This window comes from Neoarius graeffei, chromosome 17, assembly GCF_027579695.1.
Source record: "Neoarius graeffei isolate fNeoGra1 chromosome 17, fNeoGra1.pri, whole genome shotgun sequence".
NCBI classification, from domain to species: domain Eukaryota; kingdom Metazoa; phylum Chordata; class Actinopteri; order Siluriformes; family Ariidae; genus Neoarius; species Neoarius graeffei.
This window is the reverse complement of record NC_083585.1, coordinates 23,486,485-23,511,198: the sequence shown is the minus strand read 5'-3', so window position 1 is coordinate 23,511,198 and position 24,714 is coordinate 23,486,485. Positions and strand designations below refer to the sequence as shown.

The 24,714-nt window shown below is 43.4% G+C and overlaps 1 protein-coding gene and 1 pseudogene across 1 annotated transcript in view; both read right to left on the bottom strand.

Moving 5' to 3' along the window:
- grik4 (glutamate receptor, ionotropic, kainate 4) overlaps positions 1 to 24,714 on the bottom strand; it is a 645,415-nt gene that overhangs the window by 434,865 nt on the left and 185,836 nt on the right. The gene's annotated exons all lie outside the window — the stretch shown is intronic.
- On the bottom strand, positions 9,064 to 10,881 carry LOC132864639 (general transcription factor II-I repeat domain-containing protein 2-like; annotated as a pseudogene).

Here is a 24,714-nt window from a genome sequence, read left to right as displayed (position 1 = left end):
GTTTGTTCCCTGTTCTGTGCAAACCCAGGTGCTGTAGTGGGGTCATGGCTCCAAGCTGGCCTGTCATCCAGGAGCCGCCCGAACCCTGGCACTCATCCAGCAGCGCTTTTGGTGGCCATCCATCAAGGAGGATGTCCAGGAGTTTGTGGCAGCCTGCGACACATGGTCCCGGAACAAGACAACCAATCAATCCCCTGCCGGCTTGCTAAGACCCCCCCCCCCCCCCGACTCCACTTTGACCTTGGTCTCATATCGTCCTGGACTTCGTTACAGGATTCCCCAACTCAGGTGGCAACACATGCATCCTCACTGTCATTGACCGTTTCTCCAAGACCGTCCATTTCATTTTTCTGCCAAAGCTCCCCTCAGCCAAAGAAACCGCAGAATTACTCGTCCACCACGTCTTCCGCCTACATGGACTACCCACTGACATCATTTCTGACCAGGGCCCTCAGTTCACTGCACAGTTCTGGAGGGCCTTCTGTAAACTCATCAGGGCCACCTGTAGTCTCACCTCAGGCTTCCACCCACAGACCAATGGCCAGACAGAATGGGCGAACCAGGCTTTGGTGGTTGCACTCCATGCATGGCGTCCAGGGATGCCAGTTCTTGGAGTAAGTACCTACCCTGGATTGAGTATGCTCATAACACTCTTCCTTCATCTGCCACAGGTCTCTCACCCTTCCAGTGCTCCCTAGGTTACCAACCACCACTCTTCCCCAACCAAGAGGAGGAGGTCACCATACCCTCAGCCCAGACCTTCATATGCCACTGCAGGAGGACATGGGCATTGGCCCGGAGAAAACTCATTTGCTCCACCCTAGCATCCAAGAGGCAGGCCGACAAATGCCACTCTAAGGCACCCACTTACCAGGTGGGGCAACAAGTCATGCTCTCCACACGCCATATGCCACTCAGAACCGTCTCCCACAAGCTGGCTCCCAGGTACCTAGGACTCTTCCTCATCAAAAAGGTAATCAACCCATGTTCCATCAGACTGGCACTACCACTCACCATGTGACACATCCACCCCATGTTCCACGTGTCACAGCTTAAACCTCTGGTCTCTAGTTCTTTATCAAAAATCTTATAAATTTTTGCCAGCATTTCTCAGGAGAATCGCATTAATTTATAGCATGGATAGCGATAACGACAGTGTTCACAGCGAAAGCGAGTTTTTCTACCCTGAGGAAGAAGAAATAAAAGAAAACATTTCAGGAGAAAGCTAAAAACCTGTAATTTGCTAACACCGAGCAAAAACATGGCTGAATCCTGAATGACTCTTATTTGTATAAATAGGGGACTACATACTGTAGGCGGCAAAATGTAGTTTTTTCCCCTGCCATGGAAGTGCACTTGTATACTGAGGAGAAAGCAATTTGCATTACAGGCGTGAATGAGGATTCAAAATGGCGGCTCGGCTCGGTTTTCCCTTTCAGGTGCTCTCGTTTTCTGTTAGAGTTTGGTAAAGAAAAAAATAAATATATTATTTACCAGCTTAAGGTCGATCCATACGGTGAAATACCGTGACCTCGGCCTTGAATACTGACCTCAGCCCAGAGGGCCTCGCTTAGTACTTTCAAGACCTTGGTCACAGTATTTCACGATATGGACCTCCCAGCTGGTAAATAACATTTCTTTTTATAAAATGTTCATGACATAGTGAAGTACCAAACAGTTCACTCTACATCTGCATCGGCCTTGTAAGGGTCAGGATGACTTTAACCCATAGATGGTGCTTTGAGCCGTTTTCAAACCATACAATGCCAATTGTTATATAAATGGTCATTTTGTCAATATTAGCATCAGCGCTGATGTGTTTCATTACAAAATAGATGTATCACTTAGTTTACAGCAGTGTTGTAGTCAAGTCACTGAACCTTGAGTCTGAGTCCAGTCTTGAGTCCCCAGTGTTCAAGTCTGAGTCAAGTCCAAGTCATTAAAGAAAAATTCGAGTCGAGTCCACTTTTGATCTGAGTCGAGTCCAGCACTCCAACCGCACCATTTGACGGTGGCTGTTTTGGCTCCATTAACATTAGTTTGTTCCTGAACATGACGTATGAACAGGTGACTGTGCTTCTCTTTGTCAGGGAGTGTGAAGTATTCTGTCAGAGATTGTTGGGAAATGGATGTAAGTGCAGAAGGTGTGTTTATTAATACAAGTGAAGATGGTAAACAATCCAGAACGGCAGGAAAAATTGTTAAACGGTGAAACAGGCAATAGGTCAAGCGATGCACAAACAGGCTATTGTAGACTCAGCAAAATTGAAGATGAGAGACAGGAAACCAAACAAGGAAATAAGGCTTTGTCGTGTGTCAGCAATGCAACTCAATACTTTGTAAAGTAAGTGCGTTTTCACAGTTTTTATATCGGTGCACTCATTGCGCCTTAATCCTGTGCAGGTGCGAGTTGATTACGGTGCATGCGATAGTCCGCTTGGCACATGCGCTATCCAGTCTATCTGATGCACGCATCAAGGCATGCAGCTGTGACACTCTTGCACAAAATTAGTACAAAAACTATCCATCCATCCATCCATTATCTGTAGCTGCTTATCCTGTTCTACAGGGTCGCAGGCAAGCTGGAGCCTATCCCAGCTAACTATGGGTGAGAGGCGGGGTACACCCTGGACAAATCGCCAGGTCATCGCAGGGCTGACACAGAGGCAAACAACCATTCACACTCACACCTACGGTCCATTTAGAGCCACCAATTAGCCTAACCTGCATGTCTTTGGACTGTGGGGGAAACTGGAGCACCCAGAGGAAACCCACATGGACACGGGGAGAACATGCAAACTCTGCACAGAAAGGCCCTTGCCGGCCACGGGGCTCGAACCCAGGACCTTGCTGTGAGGCGACAGTGCTAACCACTACACCACCGTGCCGCTCTAGTACAAAAACTAATGTAGATATAAATATCTTATGCCAAATTATTATGGCATGTTACAAAAAATGAAAAAATAAAAAATCCTTGTCTCCCATTTACGAGTCCAAATGCAGTTAATGTACGAGTCTGAGTCTAAGTCCGAGTCATCAGTGCTCAAGTCCAAGTCACGACATGAGTCCTTAAAATTAGGGCACGAGTCGGACTCAATACTACAAGCCTGGTTTACAGCAAAAAACAACAAACACGTGTGCAGTACCTTTTAAAGGAAAAACTCGGCTTTACTACTCTCCTCATGGTCGTGAACAGTTTCCCTTTGCACAATAGGTCTCGTGTTGCCAAATGATACATTTTTGCTCTCATTTTAAGGCCATAATTTACAGAGGTCTTGTGCAAATTTTGTGCTTTTGTAATGGGAAATGACCTTCTTGCACCTTTATTTCATTTCCCGTGCTTATGTTCCCATGGGTACAAAACTAGCTCCATGAATAACCCTAACAATGTGATTTGCATGGACTTAAAAAAAAAAAAAAACCTTGATCACACGACAGCACATCTATTAAAATCTGATTTACAAATACTGTACGGAGCATTTCTATCACCCTTTCTCCTCTCTGTCTCCCTTTCATTTTCAATGCCATTAATAATGAATCCATGTGAGCCGAAAGAAACGTCTTACCCTCTTCCTTTCGCACATAATTAGGTAAATAGCAACTTCAGTCAGAAATTGTTATGCATCCCTTAATCTTTACACTAGGTGTCATCTCTATTTGGAGAGTAATTTATTCTCTCCATGATGCTAGCCAGAGCATGAAAAGAAGAAGAAAAAACACAATTAATTAAAAAAAAGGAATTGCTTTCAGGTTGAACAAGATCAGAGCAAATGTGATTGGATTCGTTGAACAAATTAATAGTTCAAATGTGGTATCCAGTGTGCTTCAAGAGCAGTGTTGCTCTTAATATTGAAGGCAGGACCAGTGTAATAAGTCGCTGCTTATTATAGAGAGCACATGAAGACAGATTCCAGAGGACCTGAAGAGGTTAAATGTTTTTTTTTTATGCTGGAAATGAGGAAAAATAACTCATTTCAAGAAAAGAAAAAAAAGGATCTAGCTTTGAAGAGCTCTATGATTAACACACCTAGTTTAAAATTACTCTGAGAGAAAAAAAAAAAAACGTTCACAAGATAAATACCTCTTGCATACACGATTTATACACCGTAGAAAAAAAAAATGTGTTTGATGTTTTATTTCAACAAATGTTGTCTGCTTCAGAATTACTTCCTGTGATTTACTGGGAGCCTCGTGGCCCAAACACAAAATTTATGTATTTTGCTGTCTGCCCTATGGAGTACCAGAATAATTAGTCATTTACAAGAAGACTCTAAATGTAGAACTATGGGAACTATATAATGCCAGACAGGCAAAGATCCAGGAAACTGGGAATCTATCAGGCTGTATTTAACCTCTGCCTTGGACCCTGGCAAGACCAGACAATCTGGACAGCTCGACTGTGGGAAGACAAGCCGTCAATTCAGCTAATCAAATCTGACGTGAAAAAAAAAGTCATGTGTCCAACTTTCTGTTGTACTGTGTTTCTTGTAATACGATTACAAAACAAGCTTCAAATTAATTTATTCATCCTCATTAAAACTTTATCAGGGATTCAAAACCTAGAGCATTTAAAGCTCATGGGGACTCACTCAATGTTCAATTAATCTTTATACGAATTTCGCTCTTGAATGTTTAATTTACTGCATTCTAAATCAGGTTTTCTTAGAATAGAAACCAGTTACACGATGAAAAATGGCATTTTAGTAAGTGGAAATATTGCAGATAAAATCCGTTCTCAGGTTAAACCTGTATTCAACCTAGGTTGAATTGGTGCACCACATTTTACCTACACAGCAAATTCCTCAGTGTTGAATTAACACTTTCAGAGTTAATTTGTGTCCAGTTGGACCTATATAAACACTCTGGGTGTCAATTCAACACTGGGGATTTTGCTGTGTAGGTTAAATATATTGACAGCATTCAATCTAGGTTAAATTTAGAATTTTTGTATGTTTTGAGAGAGGTCACTAGACATGGGAGGATCTAAGTAAGTGAGAGAGGTAGCTTTTTGTTGGGGTTAGTTTTATTTTAGGGTGTGAGTTAGCTTTTTGTTTGGGTCTGGGTTAGTTAGCTTTTTGTTCGGGTTTGGATTAGCTTTTTGGTAGGGTTTGGGTTAGTTTTATTTTAGGGGTTTGGTTAGCTTTTTGTTCAGGTTTGGGTTAGTTTAATTTTAGGGTTTGAGTTAGCTTTTTGTTCGGGTTTGGATTAGCTTTATTTTAGGATTTGGGTTTGCTTTTTGTTACGGTATGGGAGAATTTGCAATGTTAACCTGAGTAGTGTCATGGTAAATACTGTAGACTGCAGATCTGGAAGGTGTGAATTCAAATCCTGGTGAGTACGATAAAAAAATCTTGATTTCATTGAGATTTGTTGAGTGTTTAGAGAGAAGTAGTTGAGAAAGTATGACATAAAGGGAAGGGAATCCAGGTGATGAGGACCAGAGAGAGGAGGTTAGTGGGTAGAAAGAGGAGAGAGAGCATGTGAGAGAGAAGATAACAATTTCCATTTTCTTTTTTATTATTTCAACCCCCCCCCCCCCCCCCCCCAAAAAAAAAAATATGCCCCTATTTTTTTAATGACACCCCATTTAAAAAAAAATCCCTTTTCAGACCAGGGGCGATTTCTCAGAGACAACAAGGGAAACCGAGCTTCCCCTAAAATTCTCTCCCCAAACTGCGGCGTCTACGACGTTGAATTCTCATTAAAACAATAACTTGCATAACATAATATATGCCCAAGATTGTATTTATGTTCATAACTATCCTGTAACTTATTTGAGTGATGTCTGACAAACCTGCAGTTCGCTACAAGAATCACCTTTGCTGCCAGGCTGTAACCTTTCTTATTTCAATGGGCTCTATGGACTGGCAGCAGTGTTGCCAGATTGGGCGGTTTTAAGTGCATTTTGGCAGGTTTTGAACATATTTTGGGATGGAAAACGTCAGCAGTATCTGGCAACACTGACTGGCAGCCGGGTATCCGTTGCAGTCTACGAGACGGCTCTGAACAGCCAATTTCGGCTAGTTGTTATTGGTTAAAATCAACAAAATCGTCACTTCCAGGGAAGCCGGGCTTCTCTGGGACTAAACAAGACAGTGGGAGGGACAAGAAGCCGGACTGATAAAGGATTATTGGAGGTAGTGTTTGAAAGACATGAGGAGGGCGGTACTTCGGCGAGGACCACGGAAGTATGATCAGTCAGTCCCCAGCGGATGTCGAGAAAGTGTAGTCGTGTGCCAAAGGGCTGTCCGAATTTCTTTTCATATAAACGGTTCTTCTCATTGATGTCTCTGTACATTACTCTGTAAATAAATGTAAATATTACTCATTGTGCTCCGTTAACTTTCATCCATTCTATCAGTTTGATCATTCGTGAATTCACTTGTTTATTTCATTTGTAGTTCAATCTGGTTGTAGGCTAGCTTGAGCCTTATTGGGATCTGCAGTGCTAGCTGCTAACAGAAATTGGTAAAGTCTCTGGAAAGCACAACCAGCTAGTATGACAGGGTCACAGACCATTTTCTGGAAAAGGAGCAGAGGGCAGAATATGTGTATAAATAGTGTTCATGTTCATGAATCTGAAGTGTGTATATTGTTCAGTAATGTTAAGAGAATGGTGGGCTCTGTGTTATAGGTTATACCTGGGTATAATATTCAAGGTTCTGTGTGTTGCATAGCCTACCTGGTTATGAATTTCCAGACTGTGTTGCAGAAGATGTTCAAGGATGTGTTGCACAGCTGGGTGTTGTGTTAAAGACTCTGTGTTGCATATCAGGGTATGATGTTCAAGGCTCTTCGTTGAATAGCCAGTGATTTTTGGATGTTTGATATTTTTGATTAAGGATATGAGGCACTAGCCTGGCAAGCCAGACTATAACATGAAATGTACAAGCAAAAATACTTTCTGCCACTAGGTAGGGTTGTCTAGTTCACTATGCTAATGGGGCACACCTTTCTATGCTTTGATATCAGGCCTACAGGTTTTACGATGAATGCGTAAAATGGGCTTCCCCTGTTTTAAAAACCAGCAGCCGCCACTGTTTCAGACAGTTGAACTGATGTTGAATACACGTTTTACCTAGGCAAAATGTGGTTCACCAGTTCTACCAAGGTTGAATACAGGTTTAACCTGAGATCGAATTTAACCTGCAACAGAAATATCTTGAATATAGTCGAATTTTGAATTTTATTTTAAAATGTTTAAATAATAATAATAATAATAATAATAATAATAATAATAATAATAATAATTCATTGAGATTTGTTGAGTGTTTGGAGAGAAGTAGTTGAGAAAGTATGACAAATAATATATAAATAATAAATAATATATAAATTATAAATAATAATAACTAGAGGTACTACGCCAAGGGCACAGTGGTATCCCATTTCCACACCTGAGGCCTTGGGACAAAGGTCAAGGTCACAGAACTGAGAGAAATGAAGCCACTTGTCTGGAATCTGATGACAAAGAGAAAAGGACATAATACCTCTGTGGTTAATAAAATTAACCAAGTTCCTATTTTTCACCAACTTCTTGATGTAGCCCAGTGAAAAATGCAGATCATTGATCTGACCTGTCAAGGTCACTCCAGATCAAAACCAATGTTCCCAAATGAAAGCCCATATGACTTCCTATTCATGGTTAATAGTAGCTATGGCCTTATCTTGCTTATCTTTGAGATATAGGCCATTGAGAATGTGACCTAATATTGACCTAGGTCAAAGGTCAATAGATCAAAACTATAAATATTCATTAAAACATGTTTTTCTATGGCAAAGGAGCAAGGCTAGCTCAAAGACCATGAAGAATAGACAAAACTCTGGCTTTTGGCTAGAGTCACCTAATTGACAAGTTCAAGGTCATGTAACTCAGTGAAAATTGGTCAAATCACTTAACCAATGCAAACTATTAAGCCCCCCCAAATAGGTTCTCTGTACCCAATTTGGTGAAAATTCATGAAAAATTGAGGGAGGATTTACGATTTAACACAAGTGACTTTTGACCTAATTCTGGCAAAGGGTCAAGGTCAGAGATCAAATGACTGCAAAAAAGTATTAAGGTATAAGGGCTATGGAAGATGGCAGGAAAGAATTTTGTCTGGCTTGTCCTGGTACTGTACCAGGTGGTCCCATTCATTGCCATTCCTGAACAATTTATGATGTCAAAAAATGACATCGTGATGTCATGCATGATATGGAGATCACAGATGGTCACTACCTATATGCACACCAAGTTTCATCCAGATATCTTGAAAACTGAGCGAGAAGTGACCCTTGTCTAACTATTACTACGATGTGTACACTAAACCTAAGCAATTTCAAGATAATAATAATAGTAATAATCTGAATGGTAAAAACATGATCATGGTGACCAACTTGTGAGCAGTTGCAGTTGTTAGGTACAGTGCAGCAGTGATTGGGTGAACTAAAAAGGAGCTTCAGGAGATGGACAGAAACGACAGGAAAATTATATGTATGGAGCTCTTCACCAATGAGCTAATGCAGGGGTGTCAAAGTCAAATGGGCAGGGGGCCAAATGAAAAAAATAGCTACAAGCCAAGGGCCGGACTGATCGAATGTTTATTAACAAAAATTAAAATGACCACACATAGTGAACCTAATTGAACCTACTGAAAACCTAACAAATACAAAGTATATTACTATATGATCGGATAAATAAAGCAATATTTTCTTATGGCTCTGTCAGTAATTTTTAATTTTCAATAGGCACAAAAGACAAACTTCCTTTATATAAAAATCTCCATAACATACACATTAAATGAATGAAGCGGTATTATTCAAGGCACCATCAGCATATTTCCTCAGGGAAATGGCAAAAGTAGGCTACATTTACTTCAAAGAAATAAATAATATCAGCAATTTTCTATCAGTCACTCAACTGAAATATTTTTAAAATACAATTGGATTGAAATACAATAAAATAAGAGAAAAACAACACTTTCTTCAAAGAAAAGTCACATGTGCTGTGAAAACAAATATTTAACTTTAACTTTTTAACTTTAACTGAGTAAAAACTCTAAATATGTTATTGCACAGTAATGTTCACTTGTTTGAGGCTGAGGCTGATACTTGGTGGTGTCTCATCTTTTGTACAAGTTCATCAATGTTCGGGGTCAGGCTCTGAGCTGAGGAAATCCTCAGGATTGAGTGAAGGTGTTCATCAGTAAGTCGACTTCTGTGTGATGTTTTGTTCAGTTTCATCAAAGAAAACAGTTGTTCACACAGGTATGTGCTGCCAAACATGGAGAGCGTTTGAGCAGCTTGGATGCGCAGCTGGGGCATTGTGTCGGGGAGGAAACGGGCAAACTCCGCAGCACCCACTGCCGCATATTTTGCCTTCAGTGCGTCACTGCATTGGAGCTCAATCAACTCCATTTGGAGGTTTGGTGGTGAGCGTTCCACGTCAACTGCAAATGGATTACTGAGCAGTTCAAACCTGCTTTTTTGTGCTTCAACGTCAGCAAATCGGCGTCAGAAGTCAGCGGCAAGTACACTTATTAGATCAGCAAACTGTGCGCTTGGGAACACACTGGTAGAGAGCTTCTCTTTCATGGTCTGGCAGCTAGGAAAGTGGCTCAAGTTTTCTTTCTGCATCTGTGGCTCCCACAGAGTCAGTTTGGTTTAACGCCTTCACTGTACTGTACATATCAGAGATGACACGACCCCGACCCTGCAGCTGCAGGTTCATTGCATTCAGATGACTCGTGATATCACAGAGAAAAGCCATTTCACACAGAAACGTTTCTTCTCAGAGTTGTGTTGTGTCTTTCCCTTTGCTTTCTAAGAACAGACAAATCTCCTCACGCAGCTCGAAATATCTTTGCAGCACCTTTCCCTGGCTTAGCCATCACACCTCAGTGTGATAGGGCAAATCACCATGCTCCGTTTCTAACTTGCTCAGAAATGCTTTGAACTGGCAGTGATTTAAACCTTTGGCTCTGATAAAGTTAACTGCGTGCGTGATGGTGCTCATTACATGTTCCATTTTCAAGGCTTTACCACACAACGACTCCTGGTGTATGATACAATGATAAGCTGTCAGCTCACCTGTGATGTTTTCCTCCTGCATCTTCTCCCATATCCTCGCCACCAGTCCACTCCTGTGTCCACACATTGCAGGTGCTCCGTCTGTTGTCAAACCCACAAGTTTTTCCCAAGGCAGCTCCATCTCATTTACACATCTTGACACCTCTTCATACAGATCATGTCCTGTAGTTGTGCCATGCATAGGACGTAATGCCAAAAGCTCCTCTGTCACGCTCAGGCTGGAGTCCACTCTGCGGATGAAAATTGACAACTGTGCAATGTCAGAAGTGCCGCTGCTCTCATCCACAGCCAGGGAATATGCGATGAAATCTTTTGCCTTTTTCACAAGTTGCTCTTTTAGATTGATGGACAGCTGGTCTACACGCTCAGCAACGGTGTTTCTGCTCAGGCTCACGTTTAAAAAGAGTTGCCTTTTATCTGGGCAAACTGCGTCACAAGCTTTAAGCATACAGTTTTTGATAAAATCCCCCTCTGTAAATGGCCGGACTGATTTAGCGATCTCTTCTGCCACGATAAAACTGGCCTTGACAGCAGCCTCGCTTTGTGATTTGGCTTTTGTGAACAGTGCCTGCCGAGATTTAAGACCTCGTTTTAATTCTTCCACCTTCTGTAGCCTTTGTTCCATGTCCATATTCTTGTCTTTGTCCGCGTGTTTCGTTTCATGATGCCGTCCAGATTATACTCTTTCATTACCGCCACACTTTCTCCACACAGAAGACACACAGGTTTTCCAGCTACCTCCGTGAACATGTAATCCGACTCCCACCTTGTTTGAAACCCCCGGTTTTCAGTGTCCACCTTCCGTTTTGCCATATTTGATGGGTATCTGAAAGTTGACTTTTGCTGTTATGATAATGAATGCTGATGAATGAAATGAAGCCGCCTCACTCTCTCCATGCTCTCTCTTGGTAGGCCTATGCCACCACTGCATTATGGGAAATGTAGTATTGGTGCGTGTAAAACACGGACTGCGGGCTGGTTCTAATAATAAATCAATATCATCCCGGGGGCCATAGAAAACCCTCTCAGGGGCCGGATCTGGCCCGCGGGCCTTGACTCTGACATATGTGAGCTAATGTGCTGCATCTGTACATGCTGCAGAAATGTGGAGGTCGTGAACTAATTGGAGTTGGAGTGTGTAGCCAGTGAGCGTAGATCCTTAGACCTGTATCTGGCTAGCAGCAAAGAGGATCTGCTGAAGTATATAGCAGCCATAAACAATCTGGTGAAGGAAAACATTGAGGGAAAGGATAGTGAAAGAGAAAGTTGCTGTAAAGGAGGCTATGCCACTACATGGGCAGTTTGATCGAGATACCAAGATGTTAAAGACAGACAGCTCATGGGTTTGGCTTGTAAAGAGTGACTTGAAGCATGAAACTGAAAGTCTGTTGGTTGCTGCCCAAGACCAGGCAACTGAATACAAACTCTATAAGAGAGAATACCTACCATCAAGTTGAATCTGATAAGTGTAGGTCATTTGGCGAAAAGGTTGAGAGCGTAGCATATGTTGTGAGCGTCTGCAAAATGCTGGCGCAGAAGGACTACAAGCGACACCATAATAAAGTGTACTGTCACCTCCACTGGTGTCTCAGTAGGTGTTCGGTTGGGCTGGGAATCAAACCCGGGTCGCTGGTGTAGTAACCCAGCAAACCCCTACTAGGCCACCAGGGGAATGACTCAAGTGCAGAGAGGTGAGACGAAAGTTAAAGTTCAAACAGTTAATTCGCCAAAGCCCAGAAGTCCAAAAAATCCAAAGTTTGTGAAAAAGCAAAACTCCAAAAAAGAAAAATACAAACACACAGGAGATACAAGAAAAACATCCAAAAGTTCAAAAGTCCAAAAATCCAAAACCAAGGCAAAGAAAGCAAAAATCCAAATGCTCAGAAGATACAAAAAAACGGCAAGGGTCCAAGTAAACAGAAGCAGTCCAAATGTCCTAAGAGAGTAGAGTTCCAAAAACACAAGTAGACAGGCAAAGTACACAGAACAAGGTGACTAGACATGAACAGCACAAAGACTCAGTAACAAGAGGCACAAAATGGGGTAGTATAAAATACCCAAAGTAATAGGACACATGACCAGGTAAAATTGGCAATTAAGAAAATAGGCGGGGCAGTAAATAAAGAACAGGTGGGGCACAAGGTACATGAAAAACAAAGAAGCACATGGCTGTCAAAACAAACACAAATCACAGATGCAATAGCGGCCTCTAGAGGCCAAGATAGTCACAATGCCTAACAGGACCCCCCCCCCAAGGAGCATCTCCTGACGTTCCCAGGGCGATCAGGATGGGCCAAATGGAAGTCCCGACAAAGTTCTTTGTCCAAAATGTCCCGAGCGGGGACCCAACATCGCTCCTCAGGGCCATAGCCCTCCCAGTCCACTAGGTACTGAAGACCGCCACGGACCCGGCAGGAGTCCAGCAGGCGGCGCACAGTGAACACGGTCAGTCCATGGAGGATGCGGGGAGGCGGGGGATTCCTAGGGGCAGGGGCATAAGGGGACGACAGTACAGGCCGCAACAGGGACACGTGGAATGTGGGGTTGATTCTAAGGGACTGGGGCAACTGGAGCCGGTAGGCAACAGGGTTCACCCTGCACACTACCTTGAAGGGGCCAACATAACGAGGGGCAAATTTGTGGTTCTCCACCCATAGAAGAAGGTCTTTAGCGGACAACTAAACCCGCTGCCCAGGGCAAAAAATGTGGGCAGGCCATCTATGGCGGTTGGCCTGAGTCTGGTTGGCCCTGGAAGTCTGGATGAGAGTCCTCCGGACCTTGTTCCAGGTCTTACGACACCGTCTCAGGAACTGGTTGACTGAGGGCACCCCAGCATCCTCCTCCTGTTCAGGAAACAGAGGTGGCTGGAACCCAAATTGGCATTGGAATGGAGACAACCTGGTGGCCGATGACTGCAGGGTGTTATGGGTGTACTCCGCCCATGGCAGTCAGGTGCTCCACGACATCCGTTTATCCATTGCCAGGCCTTGCAGGGTGGTTTCCAGGTCCTGGTTGAGCCTCTCAGTCTGGCCATTAGACTGGGGATGGAACCCAGAGGAGAGGCTGGTAGTGGCCCTGATCAGCTTGCAAAACCCCCGCCACACTCGGGAGGAGAACTGGGGCCCCCGGTTGGAGACGATGTCCTGTGGGAGCCCGAAGACTCAGAAGACATGGGTAAATATTAGTTTGGCCATCTCAAGGGCAGAAGGGAGCTTGCATAGCGGTATGAAACGACAGGCCTTAGAGAATCTCTCAACTATGACTAGAATGACAGTGTTACCTTGTGAATCTGGAAGGCCCATGATGAAGTCGACTGCCACATGAGACCAGGGATGCCGAGGAATGGGCAGGGGATGCAGGAGACCCTGGGGATGCTGCCGTGGGTTCTTGCTTCTGGTGCACACTTCACAGGACAGGACGAATGACCTCACTTCTTTCTCCATGCCTGGCCATCAGAAGCGTCTTTTCAAGAAATCCAGGGTCCTCTGAGCTCCCGGGTGGGCAGTGAGAGGGGATGAATGACCCCACTGGAGAACCTTGGCCCGGGCCTGACGTGGGACGTACAAGAGGCCAGGTGGCCCTGTCCCAGGACCGGGGTCCTGGCATTGAGCTTGTCGGACGGCCTCCTCAACACCCCAGTGGACAGGGGCCACAATCCAGGACACAGGGATAATAGGCCCAACTTCACTCTCCCTGTTGGTGGAAGAGAACTGTCTGGAAAGAGTGTCAGGTTTGGTGTTCTTCGAGCCAGGGCGGTATGACAGAGTGAAATTGAACCGACTGAAGGACAAGGCCCACCTAGCCTGTCGTGAATTAAGTCTCTTGGCTTGCTGGAGGTACTCCAGGTTTTTGTGGTCCGTCCAAACCAGGAATGGATGTCGAGCTCCCTCCAGCCAGTGCCTCCACTCCTCAAGGGCCAGTTTGACTGCAAGCAGTTCTCAATCCCCCACATCATAATGGGACTCCGCAGGACTCAGACGGTGGGAGAAGTATGCACAGGGGTGCAACCTTCCATCCAAGCATTGAGAGAGGACCGTGCCGATGCCACTGTCTGAAGTGTCCACCTTGACAATGAAGGGTTGCGATATGTCAGGGAGGACCAGAATGGGTGCCGTACAGAAGCGGTGCTTGAGGTCCTTGAAAGCCTTCTCTGCCTGAGGAGACCAGACATAAGACCCACCTGTCCTTTTGGTGAGGTCAGATATGGGCGCTGCTACAGAACTGAAGTTTCTGACAAACTTGCGGTAGAAGTTAGCAAATCCTAAGAACCGCTGAACTTCTTTCATGGACTTGGGAGTGGGCCAGTCCCGGACGGCCAGGGTCTTGGCTGGATCCATCTGGAGCTGTCCCATCCATACAATAAAGCCCAGAAAGGAGACCTCGGGGACATGAAACTCATATTTCTGGGCCTTCGCAAACAGATTGTTCTTTAGCAGCCTCTGAAGAACCTGACGGACATGGTGGCAGTGCTCATGCAAGGTCTTGGAGAATATCAGAATGTCGTCGAGGTAAACAAAAGCATATTTGTTGATCATATCCCTCAGGACATCATTGATAAGGGCCTGAAAGACTGCTGGTGCATTGGTAAGTCCAAAGGGCATCACTTGGTACTCATAGTGTCCTGAAGGGGTGTTAATGGCAGTCTTCCACTCATCTCCCTGTCGGATACAAATGAGGTGGTATGCATTCCATAAATCCAACTTGGTGAAGACTGTAGCACCTTGGAGCAGGTCGAACGCTGTGGACATCAGCGGAAGGGGATAACGGTTGCGCACTGTGATCTTGTTCAGGCCCCTGTAGTCAATACATGGTCGCAGGCCCCCATCCTTCTTGCCGACAAAGAAGAAGCCTGCACCAGCAGGTGAGGTGGAGGGTCAGATGAATCCAGAGGCCAGGGCATCCTTGATGTATTCATCCATGGCCTTGCATTCTGGCTGACAGAGGGAGAACAGCCTGCCCTGAGGAGGGGTAGCCCCGGGGAGCAAGTCTATGGCACAGTCGTAGGCACAGTGCAGAGGAAGAACAGCAGCCCTGCTTTTGCTAAAAACCTCCTTCAGATCCTGGTACTCTGTGAGAACTTGAGATAACAGGGTGAGATCAGGGGGCTCGGCAGGAGGCACAGGAGAACTAGAGAGCAGACAAGAGGCATGGCATGTAGGGCCCCATTCCACAACCTGGCTTGTTACCCAGTCTATGCGAGGGTTGTGGCAGGTAAGCCAAGGAAGGCCTAGAATCACTGGGAACTCTGGTGAATGAATCAGGTGCAGGGATATTTCTTCTTTGTGACCCTGAGACTGGAGAAGGACTGGAAAAGTTACTTGGGTGACTCTTCTGTCACCTAAAGCTTGGCCATCCAGAGCAGACACAGACAACGAAACTTCAAGAGGTGCAGTAGGGACATTGATTCTTCAGGCGAAGTGAACATCCATAAAGTTTCCAGCAGCCCTGGAGTCTAACAAGGCTTAGCAAGAGTGGACGGACTCACCCCAGGAGATGGAGACAGGGATGTAGACTCCTTGGCCAGGAAGTTCAGGAGAGAGGGTAGTCCCCATCACAACCCTCCCTCGGCTGGACGGGACGGTCCTTTTCCCCAAGAGCTCAGGACATGACACTCGGAAATGGCCAGGCTTGCCATAGTAGATGCAACACTTGTCCCTCCTTCTGCGCTCCCTCTCAGATGCGGAGAGACAAGTACGGCCAACTTGCATGGGCTCCAGACAGTCACTGGAGGAGGTGGACGGACTCCAGGTTGAGGCAGTGAGGCAAGGGAAGCTCAGGACTTGGTGATGCTCTCTAATCCTGTTATCAAGACGAATGGCATGTGAGACCAGAGTTTCAAGGTCACTTGGGCATCCGATAGAGGCCAGACTGTCTTTGATGGGGTCAGACAGACCATGGTGGAAGGCTGAAACCAGGGCAGTCTCATTCCATCCACTGACTGATGCGAGCATCTGGAACGAGATGGCGTAGTCTGCAACACTTCCTCCCTGCCGGATGGACATGAGCTTCCTGGCTGCATCTTTGCTGATGTCCACCTGATTGAAAACACGAAGCATCTCCTCCGTAAACATCTTGAAGTCGGAACACTCGGGTCTCTGTCTCTGCCAGATGGCTGTTGCCCAAGCTCGTGCCTTATCAGCTAACAAAGTTATTACATATGCAATCTTGCGGCGGTCCATAGTGTAGGTGGTAGGCTGGAGCTCAAAGGTGAGTTGGCACTGGGTAAGGAACTCCCGGCACTCACTGTGCTTGCTGTCATACCTCTGTGGTGCAGGAAGGCGGGGTTCGTGAGGTGAAGGAGGCAGCGTGGCAGGAGGCACTGGAGCGGGAGCAGATGGTGGAGCAGGAGGAACAGGGGGTCATCTGTGCCAGGGCTATTCCCAATTTGCTGAAGCAATGCATCGTGGCGAGCAAGGGCCTCACGTTGGCTTGCAAGTGTTCATCCATGAGTGTCCATGGTAGCTCCAAAGCGTGTTAAAGCAGCCATAATTTCCTGAAGTGTAGCCGGGTAGACAGCTGAAGAAGCCTCTGCTGAGTCAGTCATGACTGAATCTTTCTGTTAGGTTGGGCTAGGAATTGAACCCGGGTCGCTGGTGTAGTAACCCAGCAAACCCCCACTAGGCCACCAGGGGAATGACTCAAGTGCAGAGAGGTGAGACGAAAGTTAAATTTCAAATGGTTTATTCGCCAAAGCCCAGAAGTCCAAAAAATCCAAAGTTTGTGAAAAAGCAAAAATCCAAAAAAGAAAAATACAAACACACAGGAGATACAAGAAAAACATCCAAAAGTTCAAAAGTCCAAAAATCCAAAACCAAGGTAAAGAAAGCAAAAATCCAAACGCTCCGAAGATACAAAAAATGGCAAGGGTCCAAGTAAACAGAAACAGTCCAAATGTCCTAAGAGAGTAGAGTTCCAAAAACACAAGTAGACAGGCAAGGTACACAGAACAAGGTAACAAGGACATGAACAGCACAAAGACTCAGTAACAAGAGACACAAAATGGGGTAGTATAAATACCCAAAGTAATAGGACACATGACCAGGTAAAATTAGCAATTAAGAAAATAGGCGGGGCAGTAAATAAAGAACAGATGGGGCACAAGGCACATGAAAAACAAAGAAGCACATGGCTGTCAAAACAAACACAAATCACAGATGCAATAGCGGCCTCTAGAGGCCGAGATAGTCACAACGCCTAACAGTAGGAAATATGGTATTGAGACCGATGACAAATGGTATCGTCATTAAACCAGAATCTGTAGCAGAGAATGAAGAGGTAAAGATTCTGTGGGATTTTAACATCCAAACGGACCATATCATTGAACACAGACATCCTGATATCACGGCGTTCGACAAAGTAAGAAGGTGTTACTTGGTAGATGTCGCCATCCCTGGAGATCACAATATTGCCAAGAAGGAGATCAAGAAAATTGACCTGAGGGTAGACATTGGCAGATGTGGGATATGGAGACTACAGTAGTCCCTATAGTGACAGGTGCACAGGGCTCTGTCCCAAAGAACTTGAATGCCAACCTTGATAAAATAGGCATTAAGCCTCATGTACCCACTCTACAAAAGTCACTTTTGTTTGGCATTGCCAACATTCTGCAAAAAGTTCTCTCAGTCTGAGGTCAAAGTGACTTAATGGAGAGAACTATAATGTAAGAACTCCAGTATAAATTGCTGTGTGTACTAAGAGATATTAATACTACTACTACTACTACTACTACTACTAATAATAATAATAATAATAATAATTTTATAAACCTAGAATTAAAAAAACCCTGTTTCTTCCCTTTTTAATTTTACTCATTTCAAACTTGAAATAATTATGTTCTTTTGACAAAATAAATAAATAAATAAATAAATAAATAAATGTCATCGTTTATTTCCAGAAGGAAGCAAAATGATCTGCCAATAGAAGGTGCAAATTTCTATATTGAAATTAGAAATAAAATGTTGAGAAATAAGTTTACTAATCTTATATTTTGTTTCTTGGAATCTTATGAAAGGACAGACTTGATATTTGACTATATGACGATATTTTAACTTGGTAAGATTACTTTTTTTTTGCAGTAGTTTTGTGCCAGTTCAGGTTTCTCATGTTAGGCATTGTTTATTTTGTCTTTCTTTGTGCATAAATTTTAACCTAAAAGGTAGACTGCCTTTCAGATTTTTCAAGTTCGGGTCATAAAAATAATTTTCCCTGACACCTAGTTATTTTTGTTTAGTGCACCGAAAGCTACTGAATTCAAATCAGACTTCCAATTGTATTAGTTTTTTTTTTTTTTTTAAATAGAACAATTAATGAATTCAGGGCCACAGGGCCCAAAATTCTCAGCTATTTTTTTCTTGCTTCACCATGACCCAATACAAGATACTACATCATGCATGATGTGGTGGGCTTTCCCCATTCACACAAGGCATTGTGGGATACAAATTTAAAACAGGAGAGAAAAATGGAGGATGTGAGTGTGCGAATGAAACATGGAAGACCGACTACAGTAACAGAAAGCGAGAAGAAAAGATGTTATATATGAAAGAAAGGAAAAGCAGGACCAAACTAATAAATATCGGCGGTCAGCGAGCACCTCGGTGTGATCAGCTGTTCGTTTAGCGACAGAATGATGTCACTGTCAGTGCATGGTCAAAGGTAAACCTGTAGATGGCAGTAATGCAACACTATGGATGCCAGCTGCCGTAAAACCCAAAAGAAGAAGAAAAAGAAGCAGAAGGTAAATCTGCGCATGCGCACCCGGACTTCCTCTGTCTGCTTGACTGCACAAAGCGAGCGATCTCATACACATTATTTGCTAGGGAATTCCCTCAAATTAAAGAACTTCCCAGCCACAAAATGGCCTGATTTTTTAAAGATATTACAGAAATAAACATACATCACAATGAGCAAATTTCAGATGGAACTAAATTTCACTGATTTTATGAAATCAAAAGGCTGTCTAGCTTTAAGAGCACTGTGCTTATCTGCATAGTTCTGTGGTTCCTTGTAACTCTACAATGAGGGCCCTCCAGTAGGTTGCATTAACCACCAAAACATCAAGCATATTATGTAGTAGCTTTTATGAATTATTCAGTAACCTGAAAACATGAGCTGTTCATTCACAGGGCCTTTTGGCACCAGGTCTGTAGGTTAAACCTGCCTCCCCAGTGAGCACCTTCCAAATGTCCAACTCAATTTTGCTTGTGGTATGTGAACAAACACTCCATTTGTAAGGTTTCCAATTCCAAGGGGAACTATGCAAATTTCATGCCATATGGCAAAGCAGGATATAATGAGATCTTACACCTGCTACTTGCACCTAGTGTGCCAGAGAAACAAAATTCCTGTTTAATAAAAGATTGCACCATCTTTACTGACTGCAAATGAAGGCAATGTTAATCTGACTGATTGCTGTATGGCACTGTACTGGCAATGCAGGTAAGTAAATACAGTGATGCTTGAAAGTTTGTGAACCCTTTAGAATTTTCTATATTTCTGCATAAATATGACCTAAAACATCAGATTTTCACACAAGTCCTAAAAGTAGATAAAAAGAACCCATTTCAACAAATGAGACAAAAATATTATACTTGGTCATTTATTTATTGAGGATAATGATCCAATATTACATATCTGTTAGTGGCAAAAATATGTGAACCTTTGCTTTCAGTATCTGGTGTGACCCCCTTGTGCAGCAATAACGGCAACTAAACGTTTGCGGTAACTGTTGATCAGTCCTGCACACCGGCTTGGAGGAATTTTAGCCCATTCCTCCGTACAGAACAGCTTCAACTCTGGGATGTTGGTGGGTTTCCTCACAGGAACTGGTCACTTCAGGTCCTTCCACAACATTTCAATTGGATTAAGGTCAGGACTTTGACTTGGCCATTCCACACTGTAAAAAATGATTTGTTGTTTGAACTTAAAAAAAAGTTAGTACCCGGGCTGCCTTAAAATTTTGAGTTCATTGAAATTAATATAGTAAGTTAACACAACGAGGTGAACAATTTAACTTACTATATGAATTTCAATGAACTCAAAATTTTAAGGCAGCCTGGGTACTAACTTTTTTTTTAAGTTAAAACAACAATTTTTTTTACAGTGCAAAACATGAACTTTTCTTTTTTAACCATTCTTTGGTAGAATGACTTGTGTGCTTAGGGTCATTGTCTTGCTGCATGACCCACCTTCTCTTGAGATTCAGGTCATGGCCAGATGTCCTGACATTTTCCTTTAGAATTCGCTGGTATAATTCAGAATTCATTGTTCCAACAATGATGACAAGCCGTCCTGGCCCAGATGCAGCAAAACAGGCCCAAACCATGATACTACCACCACCATGTTTCACAGATGGGATAAGGTTCTTATGCTGGAATGCAGCGTTTTCCTTTCTCCAAACATAACGCTTCTCATTGGGTTCACAAACTTTCAAGCACCACTGTATGTTAAAAAAAAGAAATGAAAAAAGTAAGAAAAAAGAAAAAAAATCAAACCACTGACTCTTTCTTTCTGACTCTTTATTGAGCCATTTTATATATATATTTTTTCATGTCAGGTCTTTTTTTTTTAAAGCTACATGGAAACACTCAAGGAAACCTCTTGGGACCATGCAATATGTCAGGCACTATCTTGCACAGCATTAGTCAACTAGTTCATAAGGTAAGTGAAGGTGGGGTGTAGCTGAGGTCACAAAAGTGGCTGGCAGGGAGGTGCAGGAGTACGCCGAGACTTCGCAAAGGAAAGTGGAAGTGCATCAGGCTGGGTTAAAGGTATGTTAAAACCTCCAGGAAACAAATGGTAGATGACTTGAAAAAGTGTGAAGCTGTAATATGCAGATCCACAGCAATACAAAACAGAAGCAAACTCAAAAGAGATGCACTAGCCATGTGCATAAAGCATTCTCACTAAAATAATGACATGATTAATTCATCTGATATTTTGCAGTGATCAGATCAGGATGGGTACACAACAGCTCAGTCAATCAAACACTAAGAAGCTTGCAGTCACAGATGAAGAAAAGGCCATAAGATTTTTTTTCTATATTGAGTTAATGTGGGATAATAAGCCATAGGATTTCAGGTGCCACTGGGAAAAGACACATGTACATCCAGGTGCAGTTTCATTTGAACTTCTCAATAGACTCATAACTGTGGGCCCTCCAGAGAGCTTCTCACAAAGCAGAAAAGAAAACTGTGAATCCCACTGGGACTTTGAGGTGAGCTGAACAGTACCAAGCCAGATCTTGATTTCACTGATTGTTCTGTAGACATATTTGCTGATAATTCAGAACAAATATTAAATACAAGCATCCCAGGCTTTCCACTGGGTTATCTAAGAAGGTAATCTGAAGATTGGGATAATATCCATTCCATTAATCCATGTAATTGTCATGTTATGGATAAGATCCTCTGCTGCATCTATTGTCTGTATGCCAAGCTGGATAAATAGAAAACTAGAAGGGCACCTCCTCTGCCAAGCAACAAATTATCACCATCAAAATCAAATCACTTGAACTTTGGGTAATACTAAAGCTGTACACCGCATTTCATCAAAATCCATTCACAACTTTTTGAGTAACGTTGGAAACAGACAAAAAAAAAATCCTGGGTCCACATACATATTCGGATTTGCATCAAAATCTAATCAATTGTTCCTTCGCCCATGGCTCACGTCTTCTCAAAATTTCATCAAAATCCATTCAGTACTTTCTGAGTTATGTTGGGAACAGTCAAATAAACAAACAGAGGTGAAAATAACCTCTCCCAACACAGTTGGGGGAGGTAATCAATGAACTGTTGGTTAGAGGCAATTCAGAAAAGGAATTCAGTGGAAATCCAGATGGACATGGGGAGAACATGTGAAACTGGACCTCAAGATCAAACTGTGGAGCCTGGAATTGTGAGCCAACACCACTACCCATATAATAATAATAATAGACACTGGGGTAGGACAGGTCAATGCCTTAGCCTACCATGGGAAGATGGATGCCCCCACCCTCCAGAGTCTGGGGTAGCACCTTTGGCAAGTGCTAGCAACCCCTTAGCCACCCCTGTTAAGGTTACAACATTGGGTTGGTGGGACCCTTTAGCCTTGGTTGGCATCCTGCCTAGTGGCGGCACCACAACCAAAAAGCTATTTCTTACCTATGTGATGATAGTTATGTCTAACCAAGATAGAAGTAATGGTGTAAATGGGGCTGGAGTCACTGATGAAGGCACTTCGCCCAGCAGGGTAGCTGGGGTACAGCAGTCAGTGCCCAGTCATTATCTTGTGAATGCTGTGCAAGAGAACAGGTCAAGGAAGGGAAGAAGGAAGTGTTTGGTTGAGGAGAACAGGGTTCGTCTGCTCTCCTTGGATCGGCACATATCCTTAGGATCACCCTAACGGGCAATCCATTGATCATCCTAACGACTCTTGAGGCCGTTCACAACCAGCCCCCAGTGACCCACACCAACAGGATGACTCACACCTTATGGTAGATGAGCTTTTCATCCATGAGAGGATAAATACCTGATGCTCCCTACCAGTCAGACAGAACTGAAGAAGCCTTTTGGATGAGAGGTGAAACGTCTTCAAGAATCTTCAAGCAAGTCCAGTTGCTCTCTTTTACCACCCACATATCCTTAGGAAGGTGTTAGAAGTCTAAGGTCTCAAGCTGAGACTTGACTGGAAGTTATTTATCCAGGGATGAACCCTGTGTTTAATCCAAATAATAATAATAAATTTCAAATTGGTAGTTACATATGTTTGTCACTCATATTTTACAAGGCCCATTTCCAGAAAAGTTGGCATATTTTCCAAAATGCGATACAAGCAAAACTGATTTGTTAATTCACGTGAACCTTTATTTATCTGATAAAAGTACAAAGAAAAGATTTTCACTAGTTTTACTGACCAACTTAATTGTATGTTGTAAATATAAAAAAGTTAGAATTTGATGCCTGCAACACATTAAAAAAATTAGGACAAAGTCATTACTACCATTGTATGACATCACCTCTCCTTTTAATAACACTTTTTAACCATATGGGATCTGAGGATATGAATTGTTGCAGTTTTGTGATTGGAATTTGTGTCCATTTTTGCTTGATACAAGACTTCAGCTGCTCAACAGTTCATGGTTGCCGTTGTCTGATTCTCCTCTTCATGATGCACCATACATTCTCAATAGAAGACAGATCTGGACTGGCAGCAGGCCAGTCAAGCACACGCACTCTGTGTCTACGAAGCCACGCTGTTGTAGCCCATGCAGAATGAGACCTGCCGAAATAAGTATTGACTTCCCTGGAAGAGATGTTGCCTTGATAGCAACATATGCCTCTCTAAAATCCCAATATACACCTCTGCGTCATTGGTACCTTCACACACATGCAACTCACTAATGCCATGGGCACTGATGCACCAACATACCATCACAGATGCTGGCTTTTGCACCTTTCAATGATTTAAAAAAAAAAAAAACTGGATGGTTGTGTTTATCTTTGGCATGGAGAACTCAACGTCTGGTTTTCCCAAAAACAAGCTGAAATATGGACTCATCTGACCACAGTACACATTTCCACGTAGGGCTGGGCGATTTTACGATTACGATGTTATTCACGATATAAAATCTCTACGATTAGAAATTAGACACGTACGATATGCCTACGATAAGCCTACGCCTTCAATAAAATTACTTCATCCGAAGTTTTGACAGACACGCGAATAGCCGATCATAACTAAACAGTACCGCACGTAACCAATCAGTTGGAAGAGAGCCACGTCAAGTTAGGTTGCGTGCACACACAAACACACACACGTGTAGCAGCAACGCACAGCATGGCTGTGGTGAAGTTTGCAGGAGCGCGGCATTTCTCCAACAAAGCGTGAAACAAAGCGATTATAACAGGGTTCCCGCGGGGTTTTAAAAGGTAGTTAATTAAAATAGGCTAAATTATGGCCAGTAAAAAGTAGTAAAAGGTAGTAAACGTAATCTGACGTGGTAGTAAAATTTTTTGACCCCCATCCAACTGGGCCTATGTGTTTTCTAATTCGTTTAATTAACCTGCATGCCATAATATCCATAAATTACTACATTTGGGCGAATTTATTTTTATGTATCGAGGAGGACCGCAGTGAGGAGTTGGTGGCGCATGCGCATTGAATTCCAATAACGGTCGAATCCAGTATAAATTTATACCAGAGATTGTTTAGTACGAGACTGACTTCGTTTATACGGCTGTAGTCGAATCTATCTGTTGACCCGACTGGCGACATCTGCACGAGAATTAAACAATGCGGAAATGCAAATTTTCAGACCTCTGGCTGGAGGAACCTGATTTTAAAGACTGGCTAAAGGCGGTAGATGGCAATCGGCGAGAGGCGTTCATTGAAAAGTTGATCGAGGCACATGTAATGCGTTGTGCGCGCGCGCCTGGTGCGTTGTGTTGTGTGCGCGCGCGCGCGCCTGGTGCGTTGTGCGCGCCATTTGAGGCATCCAAAATGTGATGAGCAAATCTGTTGAACTGTTCAAATGATTAAGATTAACCCTCTAAAACACTGATCTCTGGGAGGAAGGTGTTGACTCTGCCCACGGGCCTTCACGACTACAGGACTGGTGCAAATGACTATCTTAAGCAAACTTGGCAATGTGTTGAGAGACTGCCAAAA